The 16,889-nt window shown below is 41.8% G+C and overlaps 1 protein-coding gene and 1 pseudogene across 50 annotated transcripts in view; one reads left to right on the top strand and one right to left on the bottom strand.

Moving 5' to 3' along the window:
• The window catches only part of MAP4K4 (mitogen-activated protein kinase kinase kinase kinase 4), a 192,949-nt gene that overhangs the window by 159,982 nt on the left and 16,078 nt on the right, over nucleotides 1-16,889 (bottom strand). The gene's annotated exons all lie outside the window — the stretch shown is intronic.
• On the top strand, nucleotides 3,607-4,686 carry LOC103241141 (protein S100-A11 pseudogene; annotated as a pseudogene).

Here is a 16,889-nt window from a genome sequence, read left to right as displayed (position 1 = left end):
AACTATTCCAGAAACCTGACAGAATGCCATACAGCCATTTCAAAGAAAGAAGACTAAGAATATGAAAAAACGTTTCAGATACAAAGTACATAAACGAAGCAGAATCCAAACCTTATAATAAGCCTTTCCTTTCCCCTATCCTAGGTCCATGGACACATCTTAAAGAGAGAGCCCCTGGACCAACTCTAGCTGCCCCCGAAGATGTTCTGTCTCATGCTGGGGCACTCACAAAGGCCCCATGGAGCTGCAGGAGGAGACACAAAGACAGGTTCCTGGCATCTTTACACACCATCTGATGTTGTGCTGAGGGTTGCAGGAAACACCAAGAACAAAACCTGCCCTCAAAGCTAGTCAAGATAACCCTCAAGACAGGAAAACACCCAGAGTACCAACAGAGTATGTCAGATGGAGAAGACAGGAACTGTAACAGGATTTCACCAGTGAAGGACCTTTGGCTTGGAGACAAGGAATGCCAAATCAAGGAGCGGGTGGTGTGGGTCCTCAGACACATGTGGGCAAGAGGAGTTACCTGGAGGGGTGTAGACACAGTGAGGCCCTGAGCCAAACTAGAACAAAACGAAAAGAGGATCACACTGCAGATAGCAGTGGGCAATGTGGCTGGATCCCATTTCAAAATAAATGTTTATTCAGTTGTTTCAAAGCGTATTTTTTAAAACCATTCTTCACTTTTACTAAAAGGAACCTAGCATCTCCCAGTACAGTAGCTTTCAAACTATTTTGACTGTAGCCTATAATAAAAAATACAGTTAAAACCACCACCCAAGACACCTATAACACGTATTTTTAACCAAAATAAAGGTTTCGCAAAACACTCTTAGCACATGTGATGCGCTCTATTTTCCATGCAATTAAAAGATGCTAGTCTTGACCAAATAAACTGGCTGTACTACACACAAATAGATTGTACCCTACAACTAGAGAAGCACTGTCCACTTTGTTACTTTGTGAAAAGCTGGCAAAAATTAAGGAAAGAGATTGTAAGCAGAATATTAAATAAAAATTATATTTTCTTAGTATAATGTCTTCCACAACATTGAGCAGATTATTTCCAGGGAAGGCCTTACAGGAAAAAAGGATAGGGAGGGAGAGTGGGAGCAGGACAGACAGACAGACACACACACACACACACACATACTCTCTCTTTCTCTCACTCTATCTCTCTCTCTCCTTCTTCTCTCTCTCTAATCATTTTCTGAGCCATAACTCTTAAGTTGCTTCTGCTTTCATCTGTTTCATTCTTAACATCTTCACAATTTCCTGAAAGCTGAACATTTGTGCAATACTCACCAATTTTTCCTCATGTCAACAGATTGATTTTATTCTTAATTTTGCCAGGTTTCTGAATATAAATCAGTTTCTCTCATATACTACAAGATATAGGAGCAGCCAGAGCTAGTCTCCAAACATGTTGCACATTAAAATCAACTAGGAGATTTGTTGGGCACGGTGGCTCACGCCTGTAATCCCAGCACTTTGTGAGGCAGAGGTGGGTGGATCACTTGAGGTCAGGAGTTTGAGACCAGCCTGGACAACACGGTGAAATCCCGTCTGTACTAAAAATACAAAAATTAACCAGGCATGGTGGCGCATGCCTGTAGTCCCAGTTACTTGGGAAGCTGAGGCAGAAGAATTGCTTGAACCCGTGAGGCGGAGTTGCAGTGAGCCGTGGTCGCACCACTGCACCCCAGCCTGGGTGACAGACCGAGACTCCACCTCAAAAGAAAAAAAAGAGTGTTACTATAAAATCTAGGAGGTGGGTATTCATTTTACACCTCTCAACTTTACTATAGGTTTGAAATTTTTCATAATAAAATGTTAAGAGGAAAGCTTCCCAGGTGATTAAAATGTACAAACATTATCTCAAAGTGTGGTCTCCAGACGAGTAAGTAGCCTCAGCGGCACTCCATAATTTGTTAGAAAAGCAGGTTCTCAGTCCTACCTCAGAACTACTGGACCAAAAACTGTGAGATGGGGTCCAGTAATCTATGTCTAACAAGCCCCCCAGGCGAGAGGAACCACTGATAAAAATCTTGCTAGCATGCTGCAGAGAAATATGCTATGACAATCTATACTTTGGGATCCACGCTTCAACAGCATTCTAGACTGGGAAATCGGGAGATTACTTAGGCTGTAATCTTAAAGACGTAACCTGGGTGTTTCCTCAGTTATTTAATGGGAGCAAGTTTACCATGACAACCTTCTAACTCTCTGATGCTACACATTTTCTCCCTGGAGTCCTAAGTGTGCTCCTTATTTGGTCTTACCACCTTCTTTCAAGACAGTCTCACTCTGTTGCCTAGGCTGGAATACGGTGACATGATCTCGGCTCACTGCAACCTCCCCCTCCCGGGTTCAAGCGATCGATCCTCCTGCCTCAACCTCCCGAGTAGCCGGGACTATAGGCTCGTGCCACTACGCCTGGCTGATTTTTGTATTTATAGTAGAGACGGGGTTTCACCAAGACCAGGCTGGTCTTGAACACCTGACCTCAAGTGATCTGCCTGCCTCGGCCTCCCAAAGTGCTGGGATTACAGGCATGAGCCACTGCGCCTGACAATTACCACCTTCTGTTTCATAGTTTTTAACACAAGAGCTAATGCCAAATAAAGAGACAACTGCCTATTTCTCTTTCATTTTATATTACCCTGTATATACTATCCCCAAAAATGTTAAGAGTCTAAAACACAGACTCACAGGCCATTTACTTGGTAAGCTATGTTGGACAAAGATCATTTTATTTCAGAAAATAAATAGCTTCATCTTTAAGGAGTTCTGCAATTACAATCAAAAGACAATCTCACTGACTATCACAAGTTCTTTATACTTCTAGGTATTTTGAGATATTAATAGTATTTGTGGAAATAATATTTTTTGTAAACTCTCATAGCAGCTTTAAAATATAGTCCACTGAGTTTTGCAGAAGCAAATTCTTTTCTTTTTGAAGATGGCACTACATGAGTAAATGCTAAGTGTTTTCACTGTTTGCATTTCTACAGACCATCTGTATACCATCCAAACATGTTAGAAAACTCATTAGAAAGCTATGAGAGGGTGTTATGGCTTGAATATTTGTCTCCTTCAAAATTCACATTGAAATGTAATCCCCCAATGTGGCAATACTGAGGTGGGGCCTTTAAGAGGTGACTGGGCCATGAGGGCCCTGTCTTCATAAATTGGTTAACCCATTCATGGATTAATAGGTAATCATGGGAGTGGGACTGGTGGCCAAAAGGAAAAGAGACATGAGTTAGCATGCTCACCCCCTCACCAGGTGATGCCCTGCACCAGGACTCTGAAGAGAGCCCCCATCAACCAGAAAGTCCCCCACCAGATGTGGTCCCTTATTCTTGAAGGTCTCAGCTTCCACAAGTGTAAAAAACAAATCCCTTCTCTTTATAAATTACCCAGTTTCAGGTATTCTATTAAGAGCAACAGAAAAAGGACTGAGAGGGTCAAAACGAATTCCTCTTCTATCTCATGTCAAACAATCCAGCCAAACAAACCACAAAACATTTTGCTCTTTCCCATGTAGCTTAAGGAATATGTTCTACACTCCTCTCCATTAAGACTCTTTAAGTCGAGAGCACTCAGCGCTGCTCCCAGCCACAACCTCCCACGTCTCGCTCAGTTCCAACATGGCAAAAGTCTCCAGCCCTATGGAAATTGAGCGGTGCATCGAGTCCCTGATTGCTGTTTTCCAGAAGTATTCTGGAAAGGATGGTTATAACTACATTCTCTCCAAGACGGAGTTCCTAAGCTTCATGAATACAGAACTGGCTGCCTTCACAAAGAACCAGAAGGATCCCAGTGTCCTTGACCGCATGATGAAAAGACTGGATACCAACAGTGATGGACAGCTAGATTTCTCAGAATTTCTTAATCTGATTGGTGGCCTAGCTATGGTTTGCCATGACTCCTTCCTCAAGGCTGTCCCTTCCCAGAAGCAGATATGAGGATCCCTTGGGCCTGGCCTTCAAACCCATCCCCTTTCCTTCCAGCCTTTCTGTCATCATCTCCATAGCCCACACATCCCCTGAGCCCAGCATACTGACCACCTCATGCAGGCCCCACCTGCCAATAGTAATAAAACAATGCCACCTTTTTAAAACATGAAAAAAAAAAAAAAACTCTTTACGTCCAAAATAAAGTTAGTTCTAAGTAAAATCTGAGGTCTTGATAATGAAATATAAACCATCAGCTAAACTAGGCCAACTTCAGGAGAGAAAAGTAAACTGAGGACCACTTACTAACCATCGAAGGCCTGCAGCTAACTCAGATAATTCATAAATATTAGCTGATATTTTAATAATAATGGACTTTTAGTCAACAATAAAATCAAAACTAAAATACTACGGAAGAAAGAAGGCTCATAAATTAATGGCTGGCAGTTCTCTGTGGCACAGTGTCCACATCTACCTGTCTAAGCACCCATGACGGACCACTTAACCTGTGACAGTACAGTGATGCTTACATCAGTTTTTAAATCCACCTTAATTCAGAAGCAGTCATCAAAACTCTGCAAAAGTCCTTGCATTACTAGAAATATGCGCGAAGACCCTTTATAATTCCGAACTTTCAAAGTTAATAGTCGCAAACAGCTTCAAAACTCTTAAATTTGCAACTAACACAGAAATCAATTTGATTGGTTTATCTTCACAGTAAAGAGTAAGAGATGAAATAGCTAAATGAGTTATCCCAAGCCAAAGTTCACATTCATTCTTGCAGCAATACCCAACCTGAGGAAGCGGTGAAGCTAAACGACACTCCACATAAAGGATCCCTCACAGGTGGCACTAGACATGCAGGAGACTCGTAAGAACACTCAGCTTTTATCCAGATTTCTCCCAAAATAAACATGAAGTGACCACAAAAAAATAGGCTGTAAGGGGAAGACGAGGTGGGTTTATGTGGAAGAGACGGAACCCACCACATCAACTACAGAGCCTGCCCTGAAGAGGGCAGAATGCCATGTGAGACCACGATGTGCCCATGGGGCCTCCTGGTTCCTCCTCAAGTCACCAGCCACACATGCACCAACCAGAGTGTTCCTGTCACACCTCAAAAATGTTGATGAGATGCTGACTGTGGCACAGGGCATCGTGTGAGAGAACGTCTAGTTTCATGTTATCTTATAGACTTGAAGCCAAAATGATGGCCATCATGACATTCCACTCACCCAGCAGCTCAAGTGTACTGCACAGAGCCGAGGCGGGGGCCAAGGGAAAAGTCTTGATTATCCAAGGGAGGTAATTCATGTCAGTCTTAAATGAGATGAATATGGTACATACCTTACCATTTACCTTTTGTGATTATAGAATAAACACAATAGACAAGAGTAAATGGTTTCAAAATGCAAAACATACTTTTTTTTTTTTTTTTGCTTATCTTTTTGTCTGGAAAACTTCAAGCACAACAAAAGTAGACAGTAGAAGAATGAACCCTGTGCACCTATCACTATAGCTTGACTAATTATGAAAGCATGGCTACATCTATTTCATTTTTATTCCTACCCACACCTCTTCCTTGTACTGAGCTATTCTGAAGCAAATTCTAGGTATGCATTATGCTATCTAAAAATACTTCACTATTTGTAAGAAGCAAATACTTTTAAAATTAGTACGGTCACGTGTTGCTTGATGATGAGGACACGTTCTGTGAAAGGCAATTTCATCCATGTGAGAAGCATCACATTAGAATGTACTTCCACAATCTCAATGGTATGGCCTACTACACACCAAGGCTACATGGTCTAGCTATCGCTGCTAGGCTACAAACCTGCACAGTATGTCAATGGACTGAGCACTGTTTACAATTTGTGTATCGACACGTACCTAAACACAGAAAACATATAGTAAAACACAATATTATAATCTTATAGGACCACCATCATATATTAGGTCCATCATGGATTAAAACATCCTTATGTGCACATAACTATACTTCCCAAACCTGGCTAAGAAGTCACTTGCCAGCTTTAAAAAAAAAAATACAGATTTCTGGGCCTCATCCATAGATCTATGTAGAAGTAGTACTAGAATAAGTTTGTTTTGTAATCTCTCAAGGTGAATCACCCACAGGTGGAAGAGAACTACATATTCCTTAAGTTCTAAAGGCAAAGCTGATCCTGTTTTCATTCCCTCCTAAGAGAGAAATCAGAATGTGGAAAGTGTGGCAGAAATACCAAACCAAGGGACAAATGAAGACCTAAAACACTGTCTGATGTTAGCCTTTGAGTGGAACCAGGAGCCCAATAAATCCCAACCACCTTCTACTAAATCCCTGTATTAGACAGAGGTTTCAGAAACAGCCGCCTTTTGAAAGCACTCAACATTTTAAAAAGGAATGAGAGCCCATACTGACCCATCCCTCCTTTTGTATAAAAGGAACCTGAGGGCCCAAACAGATGACATGATCTGGCTCAAGATCACTAATCTTCCCAGTGTACTACTGAGGGAAATTCCTCTTGGCCCCTTAAGAAACTGCCACTCACTAACCTCACAGCTTTGCCTGTTTACCTGTCATCTTGGGCTGTTCCGGTGACCAGAACCTGGCAGCAAGTGTACAGGACATTGCACACTGATTGGCTGGCTGGAATGCTGGGTCCATGCCCAAGCACCACCGTTTTTAAATAAGTCATCATCAAACTAAAGCACATCCATAAATATCACGTAAGACAGAAAAAAAAAGATGTGTCAAACATAGTAACAACTAAAGATGCTCAGTCTACAGCTAGGAAGCCTTAGGGAAACATGATCGAGGTCTTCACTATCTGGCTAGTCATCACTTACTAAAGCAGAAGTTACAGGGAAGAAAATGTCAGCCGACCTTCCTAACTGTGAATGATGTAGTAAACAATGGTGGCCAGGAGCCCCTGTCACTCGGAGTTTGCAAGACAAAAGGGCAAAAGACTGGCATGAGATGCTGTGAGAGGGTTTGCTGAACTGAAGCAAGAAGTTTGACTAGTTAACCTAAAATCTCCTCCTCCAATTCTAGGGTTACTTAACTCCACCAGACCAGTTTACGGTTTCTTCTCAATCTCTCTCATAGTGTAAAAAACAAAGCAAGGCTGGCAACAAAAAGCATTTAAAAACAAGTAGTTAATGCTTCAAACCTTCAAAAGTCATTTCTAAGCTGTTTAAGGTGAAACCTCTAGTCTTACCCATCCTTACAGAGAACTCACCTGGATTCTGGCCCAGGAGCTCAGCCACTCAAGGCACACAAGCTACACAAGGGGAGAGGCTGTCTTAAGCCAAACCCAACAGAAGACAAACAGTGACTCTCACAGTTCTCCAGAGGTTGGGCAAAAAGCATATTATAACCTACTTTATCTACCTTCTGTGCTTATCCAAAGCCTATTTTTCTTACCCTTACCATGTAAGGTACACATCTAAACATCTTCAGCAACTCTCTCCTATACTTAGTACAAATATTTACAATACATTACTAGCATACTAGTTTATACAATGAGATGTCTGCATTATATGCAAAAAGGAGGGGAACATCCTCAATAAGATGCTGACATGGTTTGCCTGTGTCCCCACCCAAGATCTCATCTTGAACTGTAATCCCCATAAACCTCAAGGAAGAGACAAGGTGGAGGTAACTGAATCATAAGAGTGTTTCCCACATGCTGTTCTTGTGATAGTGAGTTCTCACAAGATCCGGCGGTTTTATAAGTGTTTGGCAGTTCCTCCTGCATTCATTCTCCCTCCTGACGCCTTGTGAAGGAGATGTCTGGCTTCCTCTTTGCCTTCTACCATGATTGTAAGTTTCCCGAGGCCTCCCCAGCCATGTGGAACTGTGAGTCAATTCAACCTCTTTTCTAAATTGCCCAGTCTCAGGGAGTTCTTTACAGCAGTAGGAGAACTGACTAATACAAATGCCGTATACTGCTACTACAATGCCAATGTTTGATGGCTGCAAGTTCAACTCAACTATGAGTGATTCTATACAACATAGAGAACATGGACAAGGAAATAAATTCTGAAACCAAAATTTTAGTCCTTAGCCTTCTGAAGCCGCTTCCTCCAAAAACAATACAGGCATCCTTTAAAAAGTGTCCTCTAGCAAAGTTACATGTAAAGTTGTATTTATGAGATAAAGGCTTTACAAACTGAAAACAATACACTCTAAAGGAAGAACTTCTAATGTAATCCTAGTTGAAAACTTTAAGCTAATCATAAAATCAACTATAACTCATGATCTTTCCATGGTGGGGATGGGAGAATGAGGGAAAGAAAAGAAAAACCCAGACCTTTATTTACTCCTTCTCTCAAATATAAAACTAGCTAAGAAGCAAATTCCCACAAGGAACTGAATCTGTTTCCCAAAATTGGGCTATCATAAATGAAGCTAAAAGAAACAAAACAAGAGAAAAATGCACACAAAACTTTCAAATTCACCCTTCATCAGAGTTGCAGGGCCAAAACTGGCCAATTCCAGTAGACAGATATTGTTCTAACTCAATGGTTTAAAAGCTCAAATGCACATCAGAATAATCCACAAGGTTTTGAAAACCCGAATACCCAATCCTGGGGTTGCAGCAAAGGCATCAATCTTTTTCTTTCCTCAAGTGACTGCAAATTACAGACATGGTTAGGACTCTCTGCTTTAGAGTGAGACTTTAAAGCTCCTCAAGATATACCAAGATGCACCAGAGCTGAGAACCTCTGCCACGCTTTTCCTTCAGATTTCTCACTCCTACTATCTTCCTCTATTGTAAACGACGGTCAGGTTCAAGGCCCACAGGAAGGTCTCAGCAGGCATTCTGTTCATCGGGTGCAGCAGGAGTTAGGGAATACACTAGCCAAAGAAGTTGCTATCAGCTGAAGATGGGCTTATTGTCTTGCTGGCTTTTATTGGGTTTAGGGGATTTGCAGGGGCTCTGCTCTAAATACTATATTTGCTAGGGAAAGCTGAAGAAAACACACCCTTGCTTTGTAACAATTCTTGAATTCTCAACCAATTACCACCTCCTTCTGAGCGGGTGGGTCGAAAGGCTTTCGTAAAAACAAAAAAGCAGGGGCCGGGCACCAGTGACTCATGCCTGTAATAATCCCAGCACTTTGGGTGGCCGAGGCAGGCGGATCACGAGGTCAGGAGTTCAAGACCAGCCTGACCAACATGGTGAAACCCAGCCTCTACTAAATATACAAAAATTAGCTGGGCATGGTGGCACGTGCCTGTAATCCCAGCTACTCAGGAGGCTAAAGCAGGAGAATCGCTTTAACCCGGAAGGCGGAGGCCGCAGTGAGCCGAGATCGCGCCACTGCACTCCAGCCTGGGCAACAGAGCGACACTCTATCTCAAAAAAAAAGAAAAGAAAACAAGCAACATACTACCCACCCCTTAACACACTACTCATTTCACTACCCTTATTTCAGAAAGGCTATTTCCTCCGGTCTTTCTGTCCTGCCCAATCAGCTATCCCTCCTTTACAAAACTCGGGCAATCTCCTCTTTGGAAATGATTTTTCAAAATGCCCCAGAGAAAAAAAACTGCACCTCTCCAAAATCATTCAGAAGTGGATTTTGAATTCTCAAGTCTGCTTTAAGGTATTATCTCTGTATCAATGTCTTGTATGATGTATTGACAATTACTAGTATCAGTTTCATCCTATTTTTTAAATCTCATAGTCTACTGACATGTTCTATAGTGGAAATTAAATTTTAAAGGCATATTTGCAAAACGGGAATGTTATTTCTCTACTTTCAAATAACTGGAAGATCTGAATTAATGCTAGTAAAAATCCTATGAGTAGCACTAAATGCAATTCAGCCACAGTACAGTGCTTTGAAAGGACAAAATTTTAAATGTGGTTTTTATTAATGTGACTCATGGGAAAAATGAAGTATTAAAAATGTTACTCTCTAAAGACTGACCTGACACAACAAAATGCAAAATGTTATCAACTGTGCCTAAACCAAAAATTCAGCAATAATTCAACTTGTTTTTCCAAATTAAGACCTACAAGAGCTAGATCTAGTAATTATTCCCCATCAAGGAAACAGTAACAAAAGATTACTTAACTTGAATATCTGAATTTTCTGAAAGCACAATCTAAAAATCAAAGAAAAATGATGAAAAGATCAGTGCCCACTCATAAAGAGCACTCAGTAAAAGTGTTGTATTTTGTTTTAATGAGTAAGATGAGAGAAATCCAGAGTGTCCTCAAATCATTTGAGGCAAAAATGTGAAGGTTCATTTGGCAGTCTACTATATGCTGACATATCTTTTAGCCAGTCAGTCCCTCCACCTCACTGGGTCCTTGGAGGTTTCTCTAGGAAAAACATGGGAGATGCACAGAGGCTCTCTGAAGTTCCTTCCAGAACTGTCATTCTATAGTCCCAAGACTTCAACATAAAAAACCACTGACCTTTAGGAGTTCAAATCGAGCCTGGCCAACATGGTGAAACCTCATCTCTATTAAAAATACAAAAAATTTAGCCAGGTGTGGTGGTGGCAGCCTGTAATCCCGGCGACTCAGGAAATTGAGGGAGGAGAATCGCTTGAACCTGGGAGGTGGAGGCTGCAGCAGGCCAGGGTCATGCCACCGCACACCAGCCTGGGTGACAGGAGTCTCAAAAAAAAAAAAACAACAACACTGACCTTACCCACTGCCCCAAAAAACACAAACACTTAAGTACAACCGTGCTGTACAAATCTCTGTCCAGACTGATTTTTTTCCTTGTTTCTTTCTCAACAGTATTTTAAAGCTTCAAACTCTTCCTACCTTCCATCCACTGTTCTCTCCTGTTTTGAACTTTCTTTTTTTTTTTTTTTCTTGGAGACCGAGTCTCACTCTGTTGCCCAGGCTGGAGTGCAGTGGCGTGATCTCGGCTCACTGCAACCTCTGCCTCCCGGGTTCAAGCAATTCTCCTGCCTCAGTCTCCCAAGTAGCTGGGACTATAGGCGCCCGCTACCATGCCCTGCTAATATTTGTATTTTTAGTAGAGACGGGGTTCCACCATATTGGCCAGGCTGGTCTTGAACTCCTGACCTTGTGATCCGCCCGTATCGACCTCCCAAAGTGCTGGGATTACAGCCGTGAGCCCCCACGCCCGGTGCCCTTTTTGAACTCTTATTCTCACAGTCAGGCATTTGAATTTTCTATTCCAACAACGACACTTTTTACTGTCTGCTTTCCTAGGTACAAGAGAGGCCACATAATCAAGAACCAAAAAGTTTGCCTAAAAGTCTTTCCCCAGTTTCTCCCTGATTGTATTTATACCTGCCCACTTTCCCCCTCTTTCCTGGGGCCTCAAAACACAGCTGTTGCCTGAAAGTCTGCCACTGTCTGGGTCTGCTGCCTTCTCCAAACACCACAATGGCTGTCATCTATTTTCACTAGAAACTTACTGCCACGGCTTAGGGGCAGTCCTGGCCTCTGACCCACTCTGTGAGCCACCTCACCCAGAAATCAGCCCTTTTATTCATTCACTCTCTCAAACACTTACTTTTGTTCAGGAAATGTACTACAAAATGAAATGGAATTTGAGAATCATAATCCATTTATGACCTTGTCATGTCACCAAATCATCAAATAGTAGGGGGGAAGACAGTAGCACTTCACTGCACTGCCTTCCAACCCAACCCAGACAGACGGAGAGTGAAAGCATAAAAGAGGCCAGATCTGCGAACCTAGCTCTGCGTAGGCCACAAAGTCCCTCACTCTCCGTAAGCTAAGGGGTTGAGCTGCACATTCTCTAACACCCCTTCCTACATCAACATCCTGTGAGCCTCAGAAAGACTACAATGCCAACTGAAAGTTATCATCTGTTCACAAAATCATCGATTTGAATGTACAGATAGCCGAGACACTTTACACCACATGGATAAGACATAACCCTAGTCCAAACAACCCACCCTAGCAGCTGTGTTCCAGTGAACTACCAACACTTCCCATGCTAACTTCTTTGCCCTACTACTCCTTATTATTCAAAGTATGGAATTACAGTAGCATCACTGGGGAAGCATATCGGAAATGCAGAATCCCAGACCCAGCGAATCAGAATCTGCATTTTCACAAGCTCCCAAGATGACTGAGTGTACATGAAAGTATGAGAGGCTCTGAGGAAGACACAGAAAAGTCGAGAAAAAGGAAAGCTTCAGGACTGGCAACTTCTGCTCCTCTCAGCACCTCCTTTGCCTCTCAATCCCCCCTTAAGCCATCCACACTCCCCGTCTTCCCACTGTCAGCGCTGGCCCTAAACCCCCGCAGCCTCTCTCTGCCAAATCACATCTTACCTACCAACCAAACCTGTCGTTACCCTGGGAAACAACCTGGCAAAAAGGTTAAGAGCTAAACTCAGAAGTCAGGACTGAAATGCCTTAACACTTGGTTTCTCCAATTGCTTCCTGGCTATGTGTCTTTAGGCAAGTTACTTAACCTCTCCATGCATATGCAAAATAAAAATTAAGGTGAGGAAATTACATAAAAGAGATGGTGGACCATGTCAGTACTCAAGATAGCTTTTTTTTGAGATGGAGTTTCGCTCTTGTTGCCCAGGCTGGAGTGCAATGGCACGTTCTTGGCTCACCACAACCTCCACCTCCCAGGTTCAAGTGATTCTCCTGCCTCAGCCTCCCTAGTAACTGGGATTACAGGCATGTGCCACCACGCTCGGCTAATTTTGTATTTTTAGTAGAGATGGGGTTTCTCCATATTGGTCAGGCTGGTCTCGAACTCCCTACCACAGGTGATCTGCCTGCCTTGGCCTCCCAAAGTGCTGATATTACAGGCATGAGCCACTGTGCCTGGCGAAGATAGCTTTTTTTTTTATAACACACAGTCAAGGGTCAAGTCTCCCACTCTACTAATTCAACTATATGCTTATTCAACTAATAGTTGAAGCACACTGATTCCAAAACTCCCACCAATCAGCCTAGCTTCCAGTGTCATCCTATTTTCTCTCTACTCCTGAGCCTTCACCCTCTCCATTTCCATTAATTTATAGAATCATATTATCCAAGGCTAATGAGTCCTCATTGAGCTCAGCACAATCCTGATTCATTTCTAAACTCACCAGAATCACTGCTTGTGAGACTGTTTCCAGAAACAAATGGCTTGTGCACTGCAGATGCCACACCACGGACAGTCCCATGTGCCTCCCTTTAAAGCTAAAAAGTCACCTGGAAATGGAATTCAGGCCATTTCCTCTAATGAGAGAAGTCTAGGATTTTTTTAAATACCTGGTTAATTCAAGGCAAGAGTTTGTTCTTTTCCCGACACAAAAAGAAATTAAGAGTTATTATACGAGACCCTTAAACTTAGGCACTTAAACCTCAAATCCCATCATTTGTTGTATTGGTGCTAAGAACTAAAACTCATCTTCAAACGTCATCTTCCAACACATAAACAACAGATTCAATCTAGTTTACCTGTAGCTATATCTCATTTCGCCTTCATTATCAACATTTTGGGGAAGGAGATAAGCTTCGTTTGCTCTCCTAAACAACCAATGCGAAGGCCGCACGCTGAGAACTGGGTATGCATGACTTCTTCCTGCCCAAGCCCTACTCTCATTTCCTGTTGAGCTAAGAAAAGCAGATAGAGTGTTGCCATCCATGAATTAAGGTATTTGAGCACCAGAAGCCCAGGCAAAATTCATGACTTATTTGTCATTTTGGTATTATCACCCTACCCAAATCAGTGAATGCAAAACCCTCACTCTCAGCTGTAATAGGGCATGCTGCAACACTGCCATTAATGACGATTAGATTCTTTTGTAAAATGAGGATATTAAATGTACATATTTATTTCCATGTACTGTATCTCCATCTCATTCCCCAAAAGTTGAATATTTTGTAATACTTGAAACTTTTTAAATATTCTTTAGTGAACAACAAAAGGAAGAGAGGAGACAAAGAGAAAACTGAGATGTGGGAAAGAAAAGGCCAGGGTGCTTAAAAAGCCGGCCAACCCAAGTCACACCATGAAGCTCACCCGCCTCCCACTTTAACTGCCAGCTGACTTCAGCTTCCAGAGGGATCCTAGAAGGGATCAACAGAAGAGCCACCACACTACCACACTGAGTATGTCCCAATCCAAATTACTGACCTACAAAAGTATCAGCAAACAAGATGATGCTTATATAACATTAAGCCAGCAAGTTTCAGTCATGGTTTGCTACCCAGCAAGGGCTAACTGATATATTACTTTGTCGTCTTAAACCCCATGAAAACACGATCTTTTTTTTTTTTCCTGCCAATTCTTTATCTCCATCATCTAGAATAGCATCTGTAGTTCTCTTTTTTCTTCTTCTTTTTTTTGAGAGAGACTCTCGCTCTGTCGCCCAGGCTGGAGTGCAGTGGCGCAATCTCGGCTCACTGCAAGCTCTTCCTCCCGGGTTCACGCCATTCTCCTGCCTCAGCCTCCCGAGTAGCTGGGACTACAGACGCCCGCCACCACACCCAGCTAATTTTTGGTATTTTTAGTAGAGACAGGGTTTCACAGTGTTAGCCAGGATGGTCTCGATCTACTGACCTCGTGATCGGCCCGCCTCGGCCTCCCAAAGTGCTGGGATTACAGGCATAAGCCACCGCGCCTGGCCATCTGTAGTATTTTTGTGTTGAATGTATATACTAATGAATACACTATTTATCTGATTAGAACAACAGTCCCAACCTTTTTGGCACAGGGACCAGTTTCATAGAAGAAACTTTTTCCTCAAAGGTGGGCGGGGGGTGGCAGTGGTGGGAGACAGTGACAGATCATCAGGCATTAGATCCTCAGAAAAAATGTGCAACCTAGATCCCTCATATGCACAGTTCACAATGGGGTTCATGCTCCTTTGAGAATCTAGTGCCACCGCTGATCTGACAGGAGGTGGAGCTCAGGTTATGGGGAGCTCCCATAGCCTGCCCAACAATGGGGAGCGGCTATAAATACAGATAAAGCTTCAATCGCTTGACCACTGCTTACCTCCTGCTGTGCGGATTGGCTCCTATTAGGTCAAGGACCAGTACTGGTCTGAAGCTCGGAAGTTGAGGACCCCTGGATTAGAAGACCCTATGTAATTTTTAGTTTAAAAAAACAAGGTTCAAAATTTGCAGGTTGAGTATCCCTAATCCAAAATGTGAAACCATTTGAGAATCAACATGACTCTCAAACTAAATGTTCACTGGAGCATTCTGGATTTCAGACTTTTGGATTAGAAATAATATACCATTAAATACAACAAAACATTCCAAAATCCAAACAAATCTGAAATACTTCTGGTCCCAAGCATTTCAGATAAGGGATATTCCACCTGTGTTAGTTAATAAATCATTAGCACTTTAGAGCAAAATTATTTTCCATGTCTTCAGTATGAGAAAAACTTTACAGTATTGTTATGGGCTAAAATTGTGCCCCCCAAAAATCACTGACAAATTACTGATATGAGGGTACTGACATACCCTCATCTCCAGTACCTCAGAAAGCGATGAGACTTAGAAACAGGGCCTTTTGAAGAAGTGACTGAATTAAAATAAGGCTGTTAGAGTGAGCCTTAATCCAATCTGACTGCTGTCCTTGTAAGAAGAAATCTGGACACAGACACCAGGAAGGGTGCACAAAAGGAAAGGCTAAGAAGGTGGCCATTTGCAAATTAGAAAAAAGAGCCTCAGGAAAAACCAACTCTGCCAACACCTCAATCTTGGACTTCTGTCCTCTAGAACTATGAGAAAATGATGTATATTACTGAAACCCCCAGCCCGTGGCATTTTGTTATGGCAGCCCTAACAGACTAACGCAGGTCTGTAGTTCACATACATTTGTTCTTTTGGGTCTTGAAGCCTCTTACTTTTACCACATTCTCTGAGTAGTGAAAAATTACTGAGAGATTCATAGAAGAAAAGTTGAGTGGCAAGAATTTCTTAAGCTGGTTTTTTTAACTAGGAGAAGGTATTTTAGTCCCATTTCTGTGGCTGATGAGTTGTGATTCTGGAAGCAGACTGCAGCCTATGGAACAAATCTTAGCTCCATTCTTTTACCAGAGAGTTTGAACAAGATAATTTTCCAACCTCCTCCTAGTCCTAACATTTACATATCAGAGTTTATATGGAAATTATCACAACGTTCAAATGAACTCTGCACATGATTTAGAAAGGAATGTTAATTTCCATTTTGATTTAGATCTGGATGGTATCAGTGTCGAACTTCTTAAGAAGGCTCATTTTCTCGTGGTTTTTTGATAAAGGGTAAGACAAGGTTCTTATAGTTATTTGGGGAAAATAAAATTATTATGATTAGTTATATAATTGTACAATATATTTCTCACTGTATAGGGAGGGGTTTTCTAACTGTTTTGTCAAACAGCCTCTTTTGAAATGTAAGCTAATTATGTTTCTTAACTATATAAATATGTTGCATAAAGATGGCATAACTTTCTCAAAGCTAATTTCTCAACAAGTTTCTTCACAAGTACAGGAAATGCATTTTAATGAAACCTTCTTTCCCTATAATTTATTCTAAACAGGTTGCTTGGATAAAATCTGTGTTCGGGTAGTTCCTCTTTTACTAACACTTAATAAATGGTCAAAAAAAATTACATGAAAATGGTTTTGAAAGCATAAGAATAACAACTATTAAACTAAACCTGAAAAGACTTGATTGTTTAGCATTCATGTAGCACCATCAGACTTCCAACCTATCTTAAAAGTCACCACTGTTCCTTGAAGCAACACTCTCTGGATTGGATTTGAGGATTGTCTCTATTGTATGAGTGAGGTTCTAAGACAAAGATATTAAAATATTGGCTCTTGTCATAAGGCCATCTGAGGTGAGAAAAGTTTTTGTTGTTTTTTTTTTTTTTGAGATGGAGTCTCACTCTGTCGCCCAGGCTGGAGTGCAGTGGAGCTACCTCAGCTCACTGCAATCTCCACCT

The sequence above is a fragment of the Chlorocebus sabaeus genome, chromosome 14, assembly GCF_047675955.1.
Source record: "Chlorocebus sabaeus isolate Y175 chromosome 14, mChlSab1.0.hap1, whole genome shotgun sequence".
NCBI classification, from domain to species: Eukaryota; Metazoa; Chordata; class Mammalia; order Primates; family Cercopithecidae; genus Chlorocebus; species Chlorocebus sabaeus.
This window is presented reverse-complemented; position numbering and strand designations above follow the sequence as displayed.